This window comes from Panthera pardus, unplaced genomic scaffold (assembly GCF_024362965.1).
Source record: "Panthera pardus isolate Hobbes unplaced genomic scaffold, ASM2436296v1 HiC_scaffold_27, whole genome shotgun sequence".
NCBI lineage: Eukaryota > Metazoa > Chordata > Mammalia > Carnivora > Felidae > Panthera > Panthera pardus.
The window spans coordinates 96,055,014-96,077,984 of NW_026526843.1; positions in this window are offsets into that span (position 1 = coordinate 96,055,014).

Consider the following 22,971-nt stretch of genomic DNA (forward strand, 5'->3'; position numbering starts at 1 on the left):
CTATTTTTTGGAATAGTTTGAGAATAGATATTAACTCTTCTTTAAATATTTGATAGAATTCACCTGTGAAGCTGTCCGATTCTGGACTATTTGTTGGGAGTTTTTGATTACTGATTGAATTCCATTGCTGGTAGTCATTCTGTTCAAATTTTCTATTTCTTCCTGATTCAGTTTTGAAAAGTTATATGTTTCTAGGAATCTATCCATTTTTATAGATTGTCCAATTTGTTGCAATATAATTTTTCATAATATTCTTATATCCTTTTGTAATATGAGGGGTCAGTTGTTATATCTCCTCTTTCATTTCAGATTTTGTTTATTTGACCTCACTTGTTTGCTCGCTCGCTCTCGATGAGTCTGGCTAAAGCTTTATCAATTTTGTTGATCTATTCAAAGAACCAGTTCCTGGTTTCATTTATCTGTTCATTGTTTATGAGATTTTTTTTATTTATTTCTGCTCTAATCTTTAATATTGCCTTCCTTCTTCTGGTTTTTGGTTCTGTTTGTTCTTTTTCTAGCTCTTTTTGGTATAAGGTTTGGTTTTTTTGAGATTTTTCTTGCTTCTTGAGGAATATCTACAGGCTATAAACTTCCCTCTTAGAGCAGTTTTTACTGCATCCCAAAGAATTTGGAATGTAGATTTTCATTTTCATTTGTCTCCATATATTTTTTAAATTTCCTCTTTGATTTCCTGGTTGGCCATTCATTGTTTAGTAGCATATTATTTAACCTCCATGTATTTGTGTTATTGCCAGGTTGTTCCTGTGGTTGGTTTCTAGTTTCATAGCATTGTGATCAAAATGCATGCATAGTATGACTTTGATCGTTTTGAATGGTTGAGACTTGTTTTGTGGCATAATACATGACCTATTCTGGAGACTGTTCCATGTGCACTTGAAAAGAATGTGTATTCTGCTGTTTTAGGATGGAATGTTCTCAATATATCTTTTAGATCCATGTGGTCCAGTAGGTAATTCACAGCCACCATTTCCTTGTTGATTTTCCATTTGGATGACCTGTCCATTGATACAACTAGGATGTTAAAATCACCTAGTATTATTGCATATTGTCAATTAATTCCTATATGTTTGTTATTAGCTGCTTTATTTATGTGGGTGTTCCCATTTTGTGTGCATAAATATTTAAAATTGTTATATCTTCTTGTTGGATTGTTCCCTTTATGATTATATAGTATCCTTCTTTGTCTCTTGTTGCAGTCTTTTTTTTAAAGTCTCTTTGTCCAATGAATATATTGCTACCTGGGTTTCTTTTCATGATAAGCACTTTGCATGATAAATGATTTTCCATCCCTTCACTTTCAATCCACATGTGTCTCTAGACCTGAAAGGAATCTCTTATAGCAGCCTATAGATAGGTCTGGCCTTTCTAACCATTCCCTCACCCTTTGTCTTTTGATTGGAGAATTTAGTCTATTTACTTTCAAAGTAATTGTTAATAGCAATGTACTTATTACTATTTTGTTACTTGTTTTATGCTTGTTTTTATACTTCTTCTTTTCCTTTCTTTCTTCTCCCACAGTTTGTGGGCTCTTTAGTGATATACTTGGATTTCTTTTCCTTTGTATTTTGTATATGTATTACCAGTTTTTGTTTTGTGGTTGCCATTAGATTTACATATACTATAGTATATGTGTGTGTGTGTGTGTGTGTGTATATACATATATATATATACATATTTATATATGTGTACATGTATGTAGTATAGCAGTCTATCTTAAGAAAGACATATATATATATTTAGTATAGTAGTCTATCTTTTTTTTACTTTTTTTTAACATTTATTTATTATTGAGAGACAGAGAGACACAGAGTGTGAGCCGGAGAGGGGGCAGAGAGAGGGGGAGACAAAGAATCCAAAGCAGACTCCAGGCTCTGAGCCGTCAGCACAGAACTCGACGCGGGAATCAAACTCACAAACTATGAGATCATGACCTGAGCCGAAGTTGGTCGCCCAACCAACTGAGCCACCCAGGTGCCCCATAGTAGTCTATCTTAAGTTGATGGTCGCATAAGTTTGAACCCATTCTTTACTCCTCTCCCCCATGCTTTATGTTTAATGCATATACTTTACACTGTTTATTTTGTGAGTCCCTTAAGTGATTGTTATAGATATACTTCTATTTACTGCTTTGTGCTCCCTACTTTTCTTATTCCTACTTCTTGTCTTTCCATTTCACTCAAAGGGTCCCCTTTAACATTTTTTTGTAGTGCTGGTTTAGTGGTCATGAACTCTTTTAACTTTTGTTTGGGAAACTCTTTACCTCTCCTTTTATTCTGAAGGATAGACTTGCTGGATAGAGTATTCTTGGCTGCAGGGTTTTTTCCTTCAGCACTTTCAATATATCATGCCACTCCCTTCTGGCCTGCACAGTGTCTGCTGAAAAAGTCAGCTCATAGCCTTATGGAGTTTCCCTTGTACGTAACTGTTTTCTCTTGCTGCTTTTAGCATTCTCTCTTTATCACTACTTTTTGCCATTTTAAGTATTACGTGTGTGGGTGTGGACCTCCGTGGGTTGATTTTGTTGGGGTTCTCTGTGCCTCCTGGATCTGGATTTCTGTGTCCTTTCCCCAGATTCTAGATGGTTTCAGCAATTATTTCTTCAAATAAAATTTGTTCTCCCTTTGCTCTCTCTCTTCTTCTGGAATCCCTTTAAGGCAAATGTTATTATCTTGATTTTGTTGCTGAGTTCTTTTAGTCTATTTTTATCGTTTTGTTATTTTTACTCTCTCCTGTTCAGCTTGATTACTTCCTTATACTCAGCCCTCCAAGCCACTGCCCCATTCTTCTGCTTTCTCTAGTCTGCTATTTATTCCATTTAGCGTATTTAAAAATTCAGTTATTGAGTTCTTCATCTCTGGTTCTTTGTTATGTTTTCTGTCTCTTTATTGAGGGTCTCACAGAGGTCCTCCACTCTTTTCCCAAGTCCAGGGAGTATCTTTATGACCATTACTTAGAATTTTTTATCAGGCATTTTGCTTTTCTCTGCTTCATTTAGCTCTTTTGTTGTGGTTTTGTCCGTTCTTTCATTTGGGACATAATTCTCTGCCTCTCCATTTTGTCTAGCTCTCTGTATCTGTTTGTTTATGTTATGAAAGTCAGCTGTTTCCTGCTCTTGAAAATAGTGGTCTTTTGAAGAAGATATCCTGTAGTGCCCTGCAGTGCAATGTTCCCTGTTCCCTGTTCCCTGTGGCTGTGCTGTTTTTGCCTTCACTCCAGTCATCTGCGATGGTTCTCTTTGTCTGTTGTGGGCAGGGTTTGGTCCTTGTGTTGTTAGTGGGCCAGTAGGGTGGGCCTTGGGTTTGAGATGAGTCAGACCAGGCATTGGCCAGAGATGCAGTAGCACTGAAATGAGTAAGGCAGCGGTGTAGCACACAGTGCCAGTAAGATTCCTGCCAGTGAGAGGGGACCTCCAACTGTCTGGGACCAAGGCAGGTATGGTTGGAGCAAGCTGATATGAAGAAGCGTGGAAGGGTGGGATGCTGGGTGTTAACAAGGTTTACGTGGGTCTTTTGTGGGCAAGCACCTGGACCTGATGCCTGGCTATTGGGGGCATGTCCACAGGAGAATGTGTGGGCAGGGCACACTATGAGCAAGTTAGGTAAGGAGTGTTGGCACTGTGCTGGTTCCTGCAAATGTCCATGTATTTATTCTGGGGGTGGGAGGGGGAAATGGCAACTGCCATCTTCTTTATTCCTGGAGATGTCTTCCAATGATCCCTGCCCTTCCAAGCTCTGAGAGTACTAAAAGAAACTCCCTCCCACATACCCCAGGCATTTTTCAAAATGCTACTTGTGTGATGGCTCTCTATATGGTTGTTTGTTTTTCTGTCTCTTCAAGGGCAGGGACTGTTTCCTCTTACCCTCCCAGGTCTCCCATGAGCCTGCTTATTTTTGAAGTTCCAGGTTTTAAGCTCTGCTGATTGGAAGAACTCATGAAATTTGGCCCCTCTGTTTCTCAAAGCCAAATATTACGGAGACATCTTCCCTGGGTGTACTCCATGATGTGAGAGTACTCCTCTTTGTGCTTGAGGTGTCCCTCTTTCCTGCAGAGAGTCCCATGGGTCCATTCAGCTCCTGGCCGTATCTCTTCCCCTTGTACCCTCTTCATTGTGACCTCTTCTTTACATTTAGCTGTGGATAGTCTATTCTGTCAGTCTTTGGGTCATTTTCTGGGTTATTTACATTCATGTGACTGTTTCCTGGTTGTATCTGTGGGACAGAGTAAACTAAGAGTCCTCCTATTCTGTCATCTTTGCCAGAAGTCTGTCAGGGTTCTTTTTTTTTTTTTTTTTTTTTTATTTATTTTTGGGACAGAGAGAGACAGAGCATGAACGGGGGAGGGTCAGAGAGAGAGGGAGACACAGAATCGGAAACAGGCTCCAGGCTCCAAGCCATCAGCCCAGAGCCTGACGCGGGGCTCGAACTCACAGACCGCGAGATCGTGACCTGGCTGAAGTCGGACGCTTAACCGACTGCGCCACCCAGGCGCCCCTGTCAGGGTTCTTATCTACAATATCAGATACCAGAAAATATATGGCAGGAACATTTGATAGTAAACAAATATTAAGGAAAACTCATGAACATTAAATACAGTCAATTTAACAGGAAAGAGAACTGAAACACATCGAATATCTATGGATTTTAATTTTTGTGGTGTAATTTAATCTTACTGGAAATTCATCAGGAAAGTATGGAGATATTTATTAACTTGCCCCAAGTAACACAGAAGCTATGGGTAGATGTATAATAGAAGCTCATGTTTATTAGGTGCCATAAGCTCTCATCCTATTCATTTTCATTTTCAACATAGCTCAATTATTTTCAACTATTAGTATTTCTAGACTGAGTGATTCTTTGATTGGTGACTTTAGAACACAACCTAAAAAGCAAGGAAGTCAGTAAAAATAACTGGGCCCCAAGCTGTCTTCAAGAGAACCCTTAAGCATACTAACGATTTTTAGGTTGTCCAACTCTGTGGAGCCTAAACATATTGTATCTTGCATACATACTGACTTATAACAACCTGGCATTGAAAGTCAAAATTATCTCATTTCAGAAACTGATGAGAGATTTAATACTTTCCCAGTTTTAAAGGTGGAGAAATTAGTAATTATTTAATGTCCCCCACTTTGATAATGTCAAAATTATGACTAGAATCCAGGTCTTTTGTTCTCCAAATATACTATTCTAAGAAAAAATGAATACTAATTAGACAATTGAGAAGGGCTTTTCATTTTTATAGAGAAGCAGCTACAAAGAAATGTAGAAGAAAAAATGACACAGGTGTTGTTATGAATAATAATTTTGTAAAAATTACACAAGCCCTGGAAGATGTCATGACAATTCTAGACTGAAATCTGAGATTAAAACAACAGCATAGTTATATCACAGATGATATGGTTCAGATTTCCATTTCGAAGACACTGAATTTTCCTTGCCCGCATTAGCACCATATATACAATATAAAAAATTATGCACACACTTATAGTTGTACTCAAAACAAGAAAGAGAAATGAAAAGGCATTTCTATAAATACTTACAATAAACTAACAAAGCAACAAAGAAACCAAATCAGTTATATTATGACAGCTTTCTGAGAAGCAGGGCCAGTGTGAGTGCCATAAAACTAGAGCTGACACTAATGAGTACGTAAGCCTGAAACATCATTGACCTAAATAAGACCAATGCCATGGGGAGAAACATCCCAACAGAAGGTAACACTTATACTGGAGCACTAGGAATATTAGAGTCATCAGTACAGGCTTAAAATAAATGCATTTAATACCCTCAATAAACAAAGGAATCATGCTCATTATGTTAGAAATCATAAAAATTAAGCGTCATGAACAATAAATGGACAGTTATGAGGATAAACCAATCGGTCATTTTGAAAAGCAATAGTGTTGAAATAAAGTAAAAATCTTAGCACAGGCTTTTACCCAAATGAACATAGGATGATTACCTAAATAACCATAGCTGAAGAATAAATGAGTAGGTTGAAAGGTCAGATGTAGCAGTTGTCTGAAACAAATTAAAAAAAAAAAAAAAACATTTAAAAACAGGAGGACCAGGATCAAATAGTTTAGAGACATATACAGATCCAGAAGTTGCAATATTTCTCTATTAAGATTTCTGAATAAGAGGGTATAATTATGTTGGGTTGAAAGTATTTGAAGAAATCACGAATAAAAATTTCTAAGAATTGAAAGTGTACATGGATGCTGATACTGGAAGAAACTACTGTGTACAAGAGCAGGACAAATGAAGAAGTAAAACTTGCCCACAAACTTGCAGTTTAAATTCAAGTCAAGGATAAGGAGAAATTCCTAAAGCTAAATAATACTAGGAATTCTCAAATCCCCATACAGAATTTCCTTAAAAATTGTCAACCAATGTATCAATATTTCAACAATACCCAAGTAAGAAACCCTGGGCTTTTAATACACACGAGAGCTTATGCTGGTATTCTTACTTTTTTTTTTTTTTTTTAATTTTTTTTCAACGTTTTTTATTTATTTTTGGGACAGAGAGAGACAGAGCATGAACGGGGGAGGGGCAGAGAGAGAGGGAGACACAGAATCGGAAACAGGCTCCAGGCTCCCAGCCATCAGCCCAGAGCCTGACGCGGGGCTCGAACTCACGGACCGCGAGATCGTGACCTGGCTGAAGTCGGACGCTTAACCGACTGCGCCACCCAGGCGCCCCGATTTCAGGATTTCTTAATGCCCCTTACCCATCAAAGGAGTAATATAGGGGCACCTGGGTGGTTCAGTCAGTTAAGCAACTGGCGCCCCTGGTATTCTTACTTTTTACTTTTTCTCCCAGAGTAGAAAGTAATGTATGTATGTTTAAACAAATTAATCATATTTACATTTCTTTTGAATTATTACCTTAAAATTGCTATAGCAATTAAAGGATGATTTCCTATTTGGGATTTGTGTCATAGATTTGAAGATTATTGCTTCAAGAAATCAGTTGTAATTTATTTTAATGAATGAGGAGCATTGTCTAAATATATTCTGAATTTTTATAGTCTTGCTGTTTGAGTATATTAAATTATATGAGTTCTTAATGAGAGAAAAATCTCAAAAGTAAACAGGAAAACCAGGATAATGTTCCCATCAGTACTCTGATACTGCTCTTCTCCTCGTTATAAAATACATTCTTCCATTTGGTAAAATGATCTACATTTATATTTTGTGAAATTATCATATATCTCTTCAATCTGTCATCTTTGAGTACACACACACACACATCTCCTAACTATATATTTGAGTATATAAAATTATCTGTATGGTTACTGTTTTATATAATTATGTCATATATTTTAAATTATCTATAATTTTTAATAGTTGATATTGAATTTGAATTTTAAAAATCTGCAGATTTTAGAGTTAACCTTATGGACTATCAAAGATCAATGGGATGGGGGCGCCTGGGTGGCTTGGTCAGTTAAGCGTCCCACTTCGGCTCCGGTCATGATCTCAGGGTCCGTGAGTTCGAGCCCCACGTCGGGCTCTGTGCTAACCGCTCAGAGCCTGGAGCCTGTTTCAGATTCTGTGTCTCCCTCTCTCTCTGCTCCTCCCCTGTTCATGCTCTGTCTCTCTCTGTCTCAAAAATAAATAAACATTTAAAAAAATCAATGGGATGATCTATTTATACATATGTACTTAAATAAAGGTCAATGGGATGATATAGTTATAAATATGTATTTAAGTTCATACATATTATCTATTTATAGATATGTAGTTAATGAAAAGAATCATTTTAAGTCCTTTTTGGATTTTTATTGGTGTGTAATGGACTTGTAACATTATATTAGTTTTAGACGTACAACATAATAGTTGGATATTTGTATACACTGTAAAATGTTCAACACAATAAATCTAGTTACCAACCATCACCGTTTAAAGTCACAAAAATAAAACCCTGCCCACAAAGCACGAAGAGAGATATTACAGATTACTGGAACTGGAGGCAAAGCTTGCTCAGTCACAACAGCAGGGCACATGAAACACACATAGGAGACACCGCTGAAGTGCCAGTTTCTGATGAACAGGGAACATTTTACAGGGGACATTAGAATCCCATGACTCATTTATTTTATAATTGAAAGTGTGTATCTTTTGAACCCTTTACCTGTTTCTTCCAATACCCAGTGATCCTCACTTCTAGCAACTTCCATTCTATTCTATGTATTTATGTCTCTATATCTATCTTTGTTTTGTTTGTTTTTTAGATGCCACATATAACTGATTTTTATTTTTTTAAGAAAACACCAAACTGTGTTCCTTAATGTTTCAACTAATTTACATTCACACCAGCAGTGCGTGAGAGTCCCCTTTTCTCTACATCCTCACCAACACTTGGTATCTCTTAAGGCTTTTTCTATGATCTCTATTCTAACAGGTATGAGGTGGTATCACACTGTGGTTTTGATATGTATTTCCCTGATATTACTGATTTTGAGCACCTTTTCATCTGTCTGATGGCCATCTCTATGTCTTCTTTGGAAACATGTCTATTTAGGTCCTCTGCCCACTTTTTAAATCAGATTATTTTTCTGCGATGGGTTTGTATGAGTTCACTATATATTTGGGGCATTAACCTCTTATTGGATATATGATTTGCGATATTTTCTCCCATTCAATAGGCTGCCTTTTCTTTTTCTTAATAGTTTCCTTTGCTATGCAGAGCTTTTTATTTTGATATAGTCCTACTTGTTTACTTTTGCTTTTGTTATCTTTGCCTTTGGAGAGAGATCAAAAAAAAAAAATCATCACCAAAACCAATATCAAGGAACTTATCACCTATGTCTTTAATCCATTTAGGGATAATTTCTGTGTATGGTATAAGATAGTAGTCTGGATTCATGCTTTTGCATGTGGCTGTCCAGTTTTCCCAGAACCATTTATTGAGGAGACTTCCTTTCCGCATTGTATGTTCTTGTCTCCTTTGTTATAAATTAATTTACCACATATGTATGAGTTTATTTCTGGGATCTCTGTTGTGTTCTAGTGATCTGTTTTTATGTCAACACCATACTATTTTGATTATTACAGCTCTGTAGTATAGTGTGAAATCAGGGAACATTATGCCTCCAGCTTTGTTTTTCTTTCTCAAGATGACTTTTGCTACTTGGGGTCTTTTGTGGTTCCATACACATTTTAGGATTATTTCTTCTATTTCTGTGAAAAATGCCATTAGAATTTTAATGGATATTTCATTAAATCTGTAGATTGCTTTAGGTAGTATGGAAATTTTAACAATAGTAATTCTTTTAACCCATGAGCATAAAATATCTTTTTGTTCATTTGTGTCTTCAATTTCTTTTATCAGTGTTTTATAGTTTTTAGTGTACAGATCTTTTACTTTCTTGGTTCAATTTATTCCTAGGTATTTTGTTTGTATGCAGTTGAAAAGGGGACTATTTTCTTAATTTCTCACTCTGATAGTTCATTGTTAGTGTATATATAAATGCAACGGATTTTTCTATATTGAGTTTATACCCTGCATTTTTACTGAATTCTTTTACCAGTTCTAACAGGGTTTTGTTGGTGAAGTTTTTAGAATTTTCTATATATAAAATCATGTCACCTGCAGATAGTGACAGTTTTATTTCATCATTTCCAGTTTGGATGACTTTTATTTCCTTTTCTTGCCTAATTCCTCTAGCTCGAACTTTAAGTACTATGTTGAATAAAAGGGGTGGGAGTGGGCATCTTGTTCCTTATCTTAGAGGAAAAAGGTTTAGCTTGTCACCATCAAGTATGATGTTAGATGTGGGCTTGTCATGCCTTTATTACAATGAGGTATGTTTCCACTATACTCACTATGTTGAGGGATTTTTAGCATAAGTGAATGTTGAATTTTCTCATGAGCTTTTTCTGCATTTATTGAGATGATCATATAATTTTTATCCTTCATTTTGTTAATGTGGTATATCATGTTGACTTATTTGTGAATGTTGAACCATTCTTGCATCTCCAAAATAAATCCCACTTGATCATGGTGTATGGCCCTTTTAAATTATTTGGTTTGCTAAGATGTTGTTGATGATTTTTGCATCTATATTCATCAGGAATACTGGCCTGTAATTTTTGTGTGTGTGTGGTGTCCTTTTCTGGTTTGGATATCAGAGTAATGGTGGCCTCCTAAAATCAGTTTGGAAGACTTATCTCCTGTTTAGATTTTTTGGAAGAGTTTAAGAAGGCTATATATTAAATATTTTTGTAGCTTTCATAGAACTCACCAGTGAAGTCATCTGGTTCTTGGCTTTTGTTTGTTGGGAGGTTTTGGATTAATTATTCATTCTCCTTACTACTAATGTGTTAATTCAGATTAACTATTTCTTCATGATTCAACCTTGGAAGATTGTAAGTTTCCTGGAATTTATCCATTTCTTCTAAATTGGCCAACTTATTGGTATATAATTCTTCATAGTAGTCTTTTATGATCCTTTGTATTTCTGTAGTATCATTTGTGCATTCTCTTTTATATTTTATTTTATTTGAGCCCCTTTTCTTTTTTCCTTGGTCATTCTAATTAAAGGTTAGTTGAGTTTTGTTTATCTTTTCAAATAGTGACCTTTTAGTTTCATATATCTTTTTGATTGTCTTTTTAATATCTATTCCTTTTCTGAGCTTTGTTATTTCTTTCCTATTAAATTTGGACTTTGTTCTTTTTCTAGTTATTTTAGGTCTAAAGTAACATTGTTTATTTGGGATTTTTCTTGTATCTTGAGGTAGGCATGTATGGCGATTAATTTCCCTCCTAGAACTTCTTTTGCTGCACCCCATAGATTTTGGTATGCCATATTTCTTTTCATTTATACCTAGACATTTTTTTATTTCTCCTCTGATTTCTTGGTTGACTCATTGGTTGTTCAGTAGTATGTTGTTTAATCTCTACATATTTGTGTTTTTTCTAGCTTTGTTTTGTAATTCATATCTAGTTTCATACCATTGTAATCAGAAAAGATGCTTGATATAATTTCAATATTATTAACTTATTTGAGACTTGTTTTATGGCTTAACATATGATCTATCTTGGATAATGTTCCATTCACACTTGAGAAGAATGTATATTCTGGTGTTTCTGGATGGGATATTCTGAATATGTCTATTAAATCCATCTAGTCTAATGTGCCATTTGAGGACAATGCTTCCTTACTGATTTTCTGCCTGGATGATTTTTCCTTTGTTATAAGTAGGGTTATTAAAGTTCCTTAGTATTAATGTATTGCTCTCAACCTCCCCCTTTAGATCTGTTAATATTTTCTCTATATATTTAGGTGTTCTTATGTTGAGTACATAAATATTTACAAATGTCATATCCTCTTGTTGGATTGGCCCCCTTATTGTGTGATGGCGTTCTTTGTCTTTTATTACAGTCTTTGTTTTAAGGTCTTTTTTGTCTTATAAAAGTGTTGCTACTCTAGGTTTCTTTTGGTTTCCATTTGTGCAGAACAACCATTTCCACTGCTCACTTTCAGTTCAGGTGTGTCCTTACATTTAAACTGAGGCTCTTGTAGACAAAATATAAATGAGTCTTGGTTGGGTGGGGGGGTTGGTGTTTTCTTAAACCATTCAGCCACTATGTCCTTTGTTTTCTAGAATTTAGTCAATTTACATTCAGAGTAATTATTGATTAGTATGTACTTAATGTAATTTGTTAATTATTTTATTTTTGTTTTGTAATTCCTGTTTTTTTTCTTCTCTTGCTCTCGTCACTTGTGGTTTGATAGGTTCCTGTAGTGTTTAGACTCCTTTCTTATCATTTGTGTATCTGCTACAGGTTTTGGCTTTGTGGATATATATATATTAATATATTATATATATGTATATTATTATATATATTAAGTTTTTTATTTATTAATGTCTATTTTAAGTTGACAGCAACTTAAATTTGAATGTACTCTAAAAAACTACATTTTTACTACTCATTCCCCACATATTATGTCTTTTGATATTATATACCCCTTAACTAATTTTTGTAATTGTGGCTATTTTTACTACTTTTGTCTTTTAATCTTTACCTTATATTTACCTTTATTAGTGAGATTTATACTTTCATATTTTTCCTTGTTACTAATTATTTTTCTTTTTTTTCAGCTTAAAGAAGTCTCTTTAACATTTATGTAAGGCTGATCTAGTGGTTGGTGATAAACTCCTTTAGCTTTTCCTTGCTAGGAAAACTATGTCTCTCCTTTGAATCTGAATACCTACCTTGCCAGGTAAAATATTGTCTTTATTTCCTCTCTCTCTCTCTCTCTCTCTCCCTTGTAGGGTGCTTTTTCTATTCAGCACTTTAAATATATCATGATACTCCTTTTTGCGATGCAAAGTTTTTGCCGAAAAATCTGTTGATATCCTTGTGGGAGTTCCCTTTACATACAAGTTGTTTTTCTCTTGATGCTTTTAAGATTTTCTCTTTATTCTTAACTTTTGACATTTTAATTATAATGTCTTGGTATAGATACTTTATGTTCACATTATTTGGAACTCTGAGCTTCCTGGATGTAGATGTGAATTTCTTGCCTGAGTTAGGGAAGTTTTCAGTTATTATTTCTTTAAATAAGTTTTCTGCCACTGTGTTTCTCATCTCCTTCTGGAAACCCTATAATATGAATGTTATTCTGCTTAATGTTGTCCCATGGGTTCTTTAAGCTATCGTCAATTCTTTTTTTCTTTTTGCTGTTCTGTCTGGGTAAGTTTTCACTGTCCTATATTCTAGTTCACTGATCCTTTCCTCAGCTTCACCTAGCCTGCCAGTGAATCCCTCTAGTGTATTTTTCTTTTCAGTTCAGTTATTGTATTCTTTACCTCTTACACTTTCATCTGGTATGTTCTTATATTTTCCCTTTGTTAACATTCTCACTGTGTTCATCAGTTCTTTTCCTAAGTTCAGTGAGCACCTTTATGACTATTATTTTGAATTCTCATATAAATTACCTCCATTTTGTTATTTTTTTTTCCTGAGGTTTTATCTTACCCTTTCATTTGGAATATATTCATGTTTCCTCATTTTTCTTGACTCTTTTCTTGTTTGTTTGTTTCTATGTACTAGGTGAAACAGCAACCTCTCCAAGTCTTGAATGAATAGTCTTGTGTAAATGAACTTCTTCATTCATTCTTGCCCTAGCTGTTGATTTTCTCCCAAACTTTTGTGATTGCCTAAGCAGCCTGATTTATTCTGAATAGGTTCCTATTGTTAAGAGTGTGCCAAGACCTGTCACTCTTCCAAAGGGAGGGATCTCAGTTAGCACCTAGAGTCAGGTTGATTGGTAAACAAACCCTCAGGCTGCAGCTTTTAACTAATGCAAACACATACAGTCCTGTGTGACTTCAATGGTAAATACTGCTGGCCTCCAGCCATCTCCAATCTGGAGATGTCCCTTGAGCAACAGTTGCAAAACTGGGGCAGCAGATGAGTGTATAAGTTCCTTTCTGGGAGGTACTAGTGAGTTATAGGGAGGATAAGGGAAAGCACAAAGATAGTGTCCCCCACCCTTTGTTGCTTGAGAGCACCACTGTAGTCTCTAGGAGTGTGATGACCCTGAAACCTGTTCTTCAAGCTAAAGCTTCAGGAAAATTAAATAGGCCTTTTTCACCTGAAGACTATGGGTATGTTTCAGTCTACTGTTTGTGTAGTGCCCTGGGGGGTGATTGCCTGCCAAGAACTATTTCTGATTGTCACAGTCCCATAGGATTCAGGAAAACAAGCTCCCCTTGCCACCAGAGCCAGGCAGTCAAGTGGAGTGCCCTGTATGGTCTGTGCATGTTTGTCAGCTTTAGAGAGGCAGTTAAGAGTACAGGGACTGTGCATGCAAACCAGCTTCAGCAGGGTAGTCCTCTCTGAAGCTCCTGCTGTCTTTAGCAGGGCATCAGGAGAGTTCAGGAAATGTGTGTGCCTGCTGGCTTTGGCAGGGCTCTGGGTTAGTGCAGGAACTGTGTGCATCTGCCAGTATTAGCAAGGTAGAATGAAAACACATAAATGGTGCCCACTAACAACTCTGTCCAGGAGAGATTCCCAGCAGGCTCCTGCCCCTCCAGAGGACTTTAAGATTATCAAATGGATCTCTTTCACAAGTAGTGTAGGCAATGTTCAAACTGCCACTGGGCCCTGGGGTGAGGGGGTCTACATATAAGCCCTTTAAGTGGTATCTCTGTTCCCTACAGCTATTTGGGTCTCCTGGGTATAAGTCCCATTGTTTTCAAAGCTAGATGCCTCTCATTCCTCAGGAAGATGCACCTGCTTTATGAAATCACTCCTGATTTGGGGTTGCTGTGCCCGGGATGGACTTTTTCTTAACACTGTATTTCTGCCTTTCCCACTCATCTCAACACAGCCATTTTATCCTTTGTTGTGGAGGAGCTGTTCAGATTGTTTTCAGGTCCTTTTCAGAGGGAAGTTTTCCATATATACCTGTGTGTTTTGTGTGTCCACAGGAAGAGGTAAGTTCAAGAGCTTCCAATACTGCTATACTGGACAACCCTCACATTATTTTATGATCTTGACAAGCTTTACTAAAGGCATATACTTCACAAAAAATCTATTACTAAGATATTCAGTTTTTTTAAAGTATTAGCTCAGAAAACAAGTGGGTAAGGAGAAAAGATACCCAATAGTAAAAAAATGATAAGTTCATGTGTATAATTCCAAACCCATAACAATAATTTAGCAAAAAGCAAGTGTAGTTCTCAGGTACATATTTCCACTTTCCTACCTCCAATAACAGAACAAAATTTTATCAGTTTTAGGGACAAGAAATGTCCCACTATTTTCAAAAGTAAGTGTCCTGGTGGGATGAATTAAGGTGGAGACTAAAAATACAGTTCTAAAATGGCAAAAAAATTATAGATGAGTTCAATAAATTGGGGAGAAAGGAAACAACAGAAAAAATGCTTGAGAAATTTTCGGTATCAACTGTCTGTGCTGTAGAACAAATCTATAGTTGCTGCTTTCCCCTCAATGCTCTGATATTGTTTTCAGTGGAACTTCAAAGGGAAGATGTGGCTGCTTTCCAGTTTCAGTGTTCTCATCCAGCTGTTAAGACAGTTAAAGAGCTTTGGTTGTAAAGGTTGAGGTTTCAGAAATCATGCAGTCTGCCTCTGCGACACAAGTGAGCATCCAATCATTAGTATTGAGATATAGTGAAGAAAGACAATGTTCTTGCCTAACTAAAAAATGATCAATAAACCAAACATCCAAGAGGATTTCTTGGTATATCTCTTTTCTACTCCCATGTTTTCTGGTTACTACAACTTCCCAGATGCTCAAAACTAGAATTTGATGAAGTATAAAAAAAAAAAAAAACTAGTTAAATTAACTAAACACAATATAAACAACTTTGTATAGTATATATATAAAGTTTTTTAAAAGTCCCTATAGATTGACTCTCCCCTTTTAAAAATCAGTAGGCAATAGGAGAAACTTCCTAGGAAGATGGTGAAGTAGGAGGAACCTAAGCTCACCTCATCCCATAATACAACTAGATCACACCCACGTCACTGTAAATAACCCACTAAACTCTCCAAAAGACTAGCACAACAGACTCTCCACAGCTATATGTAGAGAAGAGGCCTCATCTCAAAGGGTAGGAAGGGCAGAGATGTGGTCAGAGCTAAAGAGATTTGTGGGAGCATCTGCAGAATGGAGGAACACCATAGGCGTTGAGGGGGAAATAAAATACAATCTCATGCCAAGCACCCCAGGCATAGGGAGCCTGCACAAGGAAGCAACATTCAGCTTTGAGAACTGGATGAGCTGAACTTTGTGAGTTCTTACAGTCAGTAGGACTTAACACCTGGAACTTTAAAAATCAATGGGCTCACCTCTGGTGTAACAGCCCTCCCGTCACTCTTAAGGATTAACTTGCTTCAAGCTTACATACTCCTTCCTTGCTGACCTAAGTCACTTGATATGTACAAGAACTAAGTTAATATCATTGAGATATTCAGAACCCTGGCCTTGAGGATTGAAGGACCAAACTTTCCCAGAAGATAAGGCTAGACTACATTTGAAAACAGCTGACTAACCTCCCTTTCTGCACATGCAAACCCTGCATTCTTTTGCAGAAATAACAAAGTACTCCTGCACAACATGAAATAGGACTTGCTAAAAGCACACCTTATCTCTGATTTCTTCTGTAGACACACCCCCTCCAGTCACTCCGCTGCTCCAGGTATCCTCCCACAGCAGACATATGCAAACCTTGTTCCAACCTGGCCTGCCTGGGTCTCAGAGACTGCAAGTCACTTCCCACATACACCAGCATGGACCTTGTTGACAACGCATGTCCCACCACTGCATTCTTCTCTGGACTTCCCTCCTCCAATATACCTTTGGCCAGAGCCCATCCAAAGCGGTGCCACAGGCCTGTCAGTGTGCAAGCAGTCCTGACAGTGGCCAGAATCACTCTGAAGTGACTCCTGACCTCGGGAGAGGGGAAGACAACTACAGACACCAGTCCAACTGCTGCCTCAGCGGTAGTCTGGGAGTAGACATCTGCTCTGATAGCAGGCCCCGCCCACCAGTGAAAGCTTCTCAGAGGACAACATAGAAAAAGTGCCTTGCAATACAAAGCTACTGCATCTCTGGCCAACGCCTGGTCTGACTCATCTCAAACCCAAGGCCCACCCTACTGGCCCACTAACAACACAAGGACCAAACCCTGCCCACAACAGACAAAGAGAACCATCGCAGATGACTGGAGTGAAGGCAAAAACAGCACAGCCACAGGGAACAGGGAACAGGGAACATTGCACTGCAGGGCACTACAGGATATCTTCTTCAAAAGACCACTATTTTCAAGAGCAGGAAACAGCTGACTTTCATAACATAAACAAACAGATACAGAGAGCTAGACAAAATGGAGAGGCAGAGAATTATGTCCCAAATGAAAGAACGGACAAAACCACAACGAAAGAGCTAAATGAAGCAGAGAAAAGCAAAATGCCTGATAAAAAATTCTAAGTAATGGTCATAAAGATAAAGCTCATTGATAGTAATATAAAAATAGTAAGGAACTTTAACATTGCACTTACATCAATGGATAGATTATTGAAACCCCTAATCAACAAGGAAATGGTGACAACAATGACAACAATGACAAATTGACTCATATGAAGCTAACAGATATATTCAGAACATTCCATCATAAAACATCACAAGACACATTATTTTCAAGCACACATGGAACATTCTCCAGAATAGGTCATGTATTAGGCTACAAAAGAAGTCTAAACAAATTTTAAAAAATCGAAGTTATACTATGCATCTGTTTTGACCACAATGCTATGAAACTAGAAATCAATCACAAGAAAAAAACTGGAAAGAACACAAATACATGGTTAAATAACATGCTACCAAACAATGAATGGGTCAAACAAGAAATAAAAGAGGAAATTTTAAAAAAACATGGAAATAAATGAAAATGAAAACACAACAGCCCAAAATCTTTGGGACGCAGCAAAAGTTTTTCTAAGAAGGAAGTTTGTTGCATCCAGGTCTTCCTCAAAAAGCAAGAAATATCTCAAAAAAAAACCCCCAACCTAACCTTAAACCTAAAGGAGCTAGAAAAATAAGGACAAACAAAACCAAAACCCAGAAAAATGAAGGAAATTTTAGAGATTAGAACAGAAGTAAATCATAAACTAAAAAAACAAAAAAACAAAAAACACACAATAGAAAAATTCAAAGAAACCGTGAGCTGCTTCTTTGAATAGATCAACAAAATTGATAAAACTTTAGCCAGACTCATCAAAAAGAACAAAATAGAGAAGAATGAAATAAACAAAATCAGAAATGAAACAGGAGAAATAACAACTGATACCACAGAAATGCAAAGGATTATAAGTGAATATTATAAAAAATTATATAATAGCTAATTGGACTACCTAGAAGAAATGGATAAATTTCTAGAAACATTTAACATCCCTGAACTGAATCAGGAAGAAATAGAAAATTTGAACAGAATAATTACCATCAATGGAATGGAATCAGTTATCAAAAAAATCCCAACAAACAAAAGTTTAGGACCAGAGGCTTCACAGGTGAATTCTACCAAACATTTAAAGAATACTATTCTTCCAAACTATTCCAGAAAATAGAAGGTAAGCTTCCAAATTCATCTTATGAGGACAGTATTACTCTGATACCAAAACTAAATAAAGATCCTACAAAGAAAAAAGAAAAGAAAAGAAACACAGACCAATATGTGTGAAGAGCATAGATGCAAAAATCCTTAATAAAATATTAGCAAATGGAATCCAACAATTCTTTTTAAAAAATTAGTGCAATCAAGTGAGATTCATTCCTGAAATCCAGGTTCATTCAATATCTGCAAATCATTCAACATGATGCCTCACACCAATAAGAAAAAGGATGAAAACAGTATGATTAGTTCAACAGGTGCAGAAAAAAACATTTGACCAAGTATAATACCCATTCATGATAAAAACTCTCAACGAAGTAGATTTAGAGGAAACATATCTCAATATAATAAAGGCCATATATGAAAAATCCACAACTAATGTCATACTGAAGGTGAAAAACTGAGAGCTTTTCCCCTAAGATCAGAAAAGGAGAACATGTCCACCCTCACCAACTTATTCAATATAGGACCTGAACTGGAAGTGCTAGCCACAGCATTAATACAAGAAAAAGGAATATAAGGCATCCAAATTAGTAAGGAAGAAGTAAAACTTTCACTATTTGCAGATGAAATGATAGTATAAAAATCCTGGAGACTCCTTTAAAACACTACTAGAACTGATAAATGAATCCAGTAAGGTTATGGGATAAAAAATCATTTTGCATAAATCTGTTGCATTTGTATACACTATTAATGAAGCAGCAGAAAGATAAATTAAGAACACAATCCCATTTACAATTGCACCAGAAAGACCAAAATATTTAGGAATTAACTTAACCAAGGAAGTGAAAGATATGTACTTTGAAAGCTATAAAACACTGATGAAAGAAATTTAAGATGGCACAAAGAAATGGGAAGACATTCCATGCTCATAAATTGGAAGAAAAAATATTGTTGAAATGTTTATAGCACCGAAAGCGACGTACAGTTTTAATACCATCCCTATCAAAATACCAGCAGAATTTTTCATAGAACTAGAATAAATAATCCTAAAATTTCTATGGAACCACAGAAGACCCTGAATAGCCAAAGCAATCTTGAAAAAGAACAAAACTGGAGATATCACAGTCACAGATTTCAAGATATAGTACAAAACTGTAGAAATCAAAACAGTATAGCAGTGGCACAAAAATAGACACATAAGTCAATAAAGCAGAACAGAGAGCCCAGAAATAAACCCAAAATTATATGGAAAATTAGTCTTCCACAAAGGAGGCAAGAATATGTAATGGGAAAAAAGAAGTCTCTTAAAAAAGTGGGGCTGGGAAACTGGAAAACTGGTCAGATACATGCAAAAGAATGAAACTGGACTACTATCTTACACCATACACAAAAATGAGCTCAAAATAGGTTAAAGATATAAATGTTAGACCTGAAACGTTAAACATACTAGAAGAGAGCACAGGCAGTAATTTTCTCTGACACTGGCTGTGTCAACATCTTTCTAGATATATATTTTCTAGATATATATATATATAAGATATATATATATTTTTTTCTAGATATATATCTTTCTAGATATATATTTTGAACCAAGAGGAACAAAAGCAAAAATAAACTATTAGGGATTCTTAGTTAAATAAAACGTATCTGCACAGCAAAGAAAACAATGAGCACAACTAAATGGCAACATACTGAAGGGAATAAAATATTTACAAATGATATATCTGATAAACAGTATCCAAAATACATAAAGACTTACACAACTCAATACAAAAAATCCACTTAAAAATGAGTAGAAAATATGAATAGACATTTCCCTGAAGAAGATATAAAGATGGCCAACAGACACATGAAAAAAATGTTCAATAACCATAATCACAAGGGAAATGCAAATCAAAGCCACCATCAGATGTCACTTCACACCTGTCAGAATGGCCAAAATAAAAAGCACAAGAAATCAAGTGTTGAGAAGGATGTGGGAAAAAAAGGAACCCCTTATACATTGTTGGTGGAAGTGCAAGAGGGTGTGGTCACTGTGGAAAACTGTGGAAAATAACTTCAAAAAGTTAAAAATAGAACTACCATGTGATCTGGTAGTTCCACTACTGGGTATTTACACAAAGAATACAAAAACACTAATTCATAAAGATATGTGCATCCTATATTTATTGCAGTATTATTTACAAAAGGATTTTAGGATTTTAGGTTTCACATTAGGTCTTTAATCCATTTTGAATTTATTGTGTGTATAGTGTAAGAAAGTTGTCCAGTTTCATTCTTTTACACGTAGTTGACCAGTTTTCCCAACACCATTTGTTGAAGATACTGTCTTTTTCCTAGTGTATATTCTTTGCTGCTTTGTCAAATATTAATTTGCTGTGTAGTTGTGGGTTTACTTTTGGGTCTTCTGTTCTGTTCCACTGATCTATGTGTCTGTTTTTGTGCCAGTACCATACTGTTTTGATCACTACAGCTTTGTCATGTAAGTTGAAGTCTGGAATTGTGATACCTCCAGCTTTGCTTTTCTTTTTCAAAATTGCTTTGGCAATTCAGGGTCCTTTGTGGTTCCATATAAAATTTAGGATTGTTTGTTCTAGTTCTGTGAAAAATGCTGTTGGAATTTTGATAGGGATTGCATTAAATATGTAGATTGCTTTGGGTAGTATAGACGTTTTAACAATATCTGTTCTTCCAATCCATGAACATGGAATGCCTTTCCATTTTTTTGTGGTATCATCTTCAATTTCTTTCATCAATATTTTATAGTTTTCAGAGAAGAATACACTTATCTTGAGGAGCACTGAGAAATGTATAGAATTGTTGAATCAATATATTGTACACCTGAAACTAATGTTACACTATATGTTATCTGCAGTATAATTTTCAAAACTTCGAAGAAAATCTAAGCTAAATAAATGGAAAACACGATAAAAGAAAAAAGAAGTCTGACACTACCATGGTTAATTTTCTTTTGTGTGTGTCCTGCATTTTTTTTCTGTATGGTACTATTTAAAGATTTTATCTTTATTTTTGTTATTCTAACATTTCATCACTATGTATCTCAATGTGGATAATTTTCATTCATCCTGTTTGCCATCCATTTGGCAGTTGGATAGTTAAGTCTTACAGTCCAGGTCTTTTTTTAAGTCTGAAATTTTCTTCCATGATTTAGTGATTTTTCTCCTCACATTTCCTCTAAATTATCACCCTGGAAATCCAACTAGAAAAATATTGGTACATTTGGATCTATTTTGCCAAAGTTCAGTTTTTCTCTCCTACTCCCAAGCATTTACTCATTTAACCTGCCTTGAGAAAGGATTTTTGGCTCATTATTATGTGATAATTCATTCCTTAGCAGTCTTTTCCACTCAGGCACAAACTGTTAAGTGTCTTACCCCCCTCTTTCTAAAAGGTGAGGAGTGTTACATTTACTATTGCTTACTTTCAGCATTTTACTCTGTGATGTTTGTTTAACTCAAGTGTTTGTTAATTTGTATTTGTGTGCTCAACATTATTTTTGAGCACCTCTGTCCCCCTGACTAATCTGTGTGCCATAATCTCTGTTCTGGCTGAATGAAGGAAGAAGATGTTCCTTATGGGGATATCTTTTGACTGTGAGAGATCCCATGCTTCTCCTGATTATCTAATGGCAATCTGCGTTCTGCTTTTCCTTTCCAGCCTTGGAACTCACACCCACTGCTTTAGCCTACAGCTTTTGGTCAGGTTCTTAGCATAAATAAAAGAGGAAGGAGAAAGCAATAAACATAGCTTCTCCAAACAATGTTCTCTGGTTAATCATCCTGATGTACCCTTCAGAACTCCTTTCTTTCCTTCATGAACTGACTTAGCTTGCAGCTACCACAGAAGCTGTAAACAACTTATTTGCATCTATTGAGATCTCATTTTTCTAGTCAATTCCACTCTGTCTACTTGCCACCTGTTAGGACTCTCTCAATATTTCTGGACCACTTGTGGTACTTTTCCTTATTTATCACGGCTTTAGTAATTTTTCCTCCTCTGCAAGACTTTTTCCCCATTAAAAAAAAATTCATCCGACTAGGGAATTAGAAATGCATGTCCAGTTTACCATCTTATTCTAAACTCTCATTAGTCTATTATCATATGATTCTTTGCAATTTATTCAGTGTTCCATAAGTGCTAGAATTTTTGAAAATTTTCCCCATAATTAGTAAATGTCCTGTTAATAGATAATGTGTTGAAGAGTACTGCTAGAGACTACTTTGCCCAGAAGTGCCTGGGAAATAATTTCTCTCACCACTTCCCACTGCCAGTCCGCCAGGACAACCCTTAAAAAATGATTGACTTGTATGTGAGTATAAAAGTATTATAGCTACAGCATCCCATAGCTGGAATAATATGGAAAATTTTTTTTTTCATGGTTTGCAAGGTTTCCCTGCAGAATTAATTTCTAGGTGTCCATTATTGTAGGTGATATAAGAACACACTCATTATCAACTCTCTTGTCTTCCCTGTCTCACATCACTTTGTTCCTGCTGGTGTTCCTTCTCCCTCCAAATAAACTACATGTGCTTAAATATTTGACTATGTGGAAATACAAAATAAGCATTTGTGTTATGAAATGTGACCAATTAGCCTCCATCTAAGTATTATTTGATTAGAGTAGTAAACCAGATATGTATATATGAAGTAATCATGCATTTTTCCTAATGTATCATGGTTATTTAAATCTGAATAAGAAAATAACACATATTACAAGAAGCCTTGCTATATGGCATACATTAGAATACTCAAAGTGTATTTTACAGCACAATAGTCTGTCGAAATATTCAGGAAATAAAGGATTCTGTGATCATATTATCTTGATAAATA